The sequence below is a fragment of the Asparagus officinalis genome, chromosome 10 (genome assembly GCF_001876935.1).
Source record: "Asparagus officinalis chromosome 10, Aspof.V1, whole genome shotgun sequence".
In the NCBI taxonomy this organism is placed as follows: Eukaryota; Viridiplantae; Streptophyta; class Magnoliopsida; order Asparagales; family Asparagaceae; genus Asparagus; species Asparagus officinalis.
Window position 1 is genome coordinate 68,580,613 of NC_033803.1, and position 2,400 is coordinate 68,583,012.

The window sequence follows — 2,400 nt, forward strand, 5'->3', positions numbered from 1 at the left end:
TTTTTTTCAATGAAATTTATATATTAAATTGAAACTTATGTGGTTTAAATACAATATCGATATCATTTCATGCCACTTGTTTGCAATTGGAAAGATGAAGTTGAATCTGATACTATTCGTTGGAAATAAACCAAGGAAGCATCACAATAAAAGCTAGTCGTAGGGAATCGAAATCTTTATAAACCCACGGAATCTCTATTTTGTCAATGCATAACTGGACCATAACATTTTGATCTTTATAAATCTTAGTTTGCATGTCCTTCACATTCAATCCAGGACAAGGGTATGCAAAATATATTTTTTAAATAATATTTCCCACCATTTTTACTGAAATTAAATTTGGCCTAACATAATTTTTCTCATATTTCCACCAGGTTACCAGGTAGAGCCTTAGCAAACAATTAGCACATATGGTTGAATAATGCACAATTCGCAGACATCAGAACTTTCTCAAGGTCTCCTTTAGCAAAGGTTAGGCCTTTTCCTATGAGTTTTACTGAGTTTCTCATGTTGAACATAAAAATATCTAATGGCTTCTCTTTGTTCTGTTGTGTTCAACTCTGTGGATTTGTTTTGTTGTGTTCAACTCTGTGGATTAACTCTTTATGTTCTGTCTTAATTCAGAGTGCATCCATACAGGTATATCAGTTCTTTTAACTATTTAAATTGAATATTCTGCCATTGGGATTTTCAGTTCCCATGTTTAATAGACTCTTTGTCAAGACGAAGAGAGTTTTCTTATGTCATTCTAGATCTCTATGATTATGTTTTCACTTTTATGTGCATTGTTAATAAGGTTCAAAGCTGTTATGGATGACTTTGTTTCCCTCTTATTTGCAGACAGTGGTCTGCTTTCCCTTCATGGATATTGTTCTGGAGCTAGGTACAACTGAACTGGTAATTTTCTAGAACTGCATCATTTCAACAGTGTCAATAAATCCACTTGACTCTCATTTGACTTCATTTTTTTCTGATTTCAACTTCATACGAACATCTTAAGGTTATGAATTGTTTGGACTTATTGTTTCGAAGAACTGTATTATGACAGGGGAAACTTTTATGACTTCACTTCTCTAGGTGAGTTTTCCTAACGTGAGCCATAGAAAATCTTTGTAACTGCTTTCAAGAACCCTTCACTTGCCAGAGCCAAAGGCATCTCACTGCAGGGCTTTTACATGTGGGTTTTGATACACTAGTTAGGAAGAAATTGGGTTATCAGAAGTATCCGATCTCAACAATATTTGTCTTCAGGGTAACTGGCTATGCTATTTAAATTTCGAAAAGTTCTTGGAATGATCAAATCAGTGCATGACAATAATATTTGGTTAATTGATATTTCTTAATTATGTGATTTTTTTTAAAAAATTTTAGGCTATTCATGCAAGATTAGGAGGGGGTAGCTCGAGTCTTCTTTTGACGATGATTAGAGATGAAAGAATGTGTCTTCCCCAAAGTTTTATTTTAATTTGTTTTAGATAGTTTCATGTATTTTTCTTTGGAACAATTAGGATATTAACTCTTGTTATTAGTATTGAATATTTGAGGATGATGGAGTTTTATTTATTGATGTTATTAATGAATGGAATTTTTATTTTTCCTCTTATTCATTATTGGGTATTTTTAATATATTTTTTGTTGTGAATCTTAGTGTCAGGTTGAGAATAATATGATAGTTGTCTATGAATAGAAAAATTATTATTAATGTATATTAGAAATTTTTAGTCTACAATGACGGTTTTATAAATCGTATTTTATTCATCAACGAAGGAAAAATACGTCATTAATGGGTGACTAATTACCCATTATAAAGACTTTTATGACGGTATCCAACCGTCATTAATTAGTCTTCAATGATGGAAAAATATCCCCGTAACTAATGGTAACGACGGGAAAATATCCCGTCATTGATGGTAACGACGGGAAAGTATCCCCGTGACTGATAGTAACGACGGTGATAATTACCGTCGTAAATATTAATGACGGTAATATGTTCCGTCGTTATAGACTCTATAACGACGGGTAGTATATCCCTTCGTGACCCTTTAGCGAAGAGGGCTTCAACGACGGGTGACGAAGGGATTTTTCCCCGTCGTTAGCATTCAATAACGAAGGTTTTTAGCTTTTTAACGAAGGGAAATCCCTTTGTTAAAGATGTAATTTCTTGTAGTGCCACTTATGGGCTGCAAGAGGGTCTGGTGACCCCTGGAACTCCGGTGCCCTCATCTTCTGGTACCTCTCTACCATACGGAGCCAAGTCTCCTGCTCTGTGGCTCTGCCTGGGACTGCTAAAGGAATAGCTGCAGGCGTGGCCTCTGGGGGTCTCTCTCTAACAGGAACGGCAGATATCCCCTGCTGCTGAGCTACCGGTGGTGGTGGTGTTCGTGGTGTTATATGGGTCGT

General features: G+C 35.5%; 1 long non-coding RNA gene across 6 annotated transcripts; it reads left to right on the top strand.

Annotated features, from left to right (window-relative positions):
- On the top strand, positions 245–1,093 carry LOC109826102. 6 transcript variants are annotated; one of them, XR_002243194.1, is made up of 5 exons: positions 245–283; positions 375–471; positions 625–639; positions 841–897; positions 1,078–1,093. It is a non-coding gene; the product is annotated as an uncharacterized LOC109826102 (long non-coding RNA). The 6 variants fall into 6 exon arrangements; XR_002243193.1 differs by lacking the exon at positions 1,078–1,093 and adding an exon at positions 1,001–1,046; XR_002243196.1 differs by lacking the exon at positions 625–639 and having other exon boundaries at positions 1,078–1,092.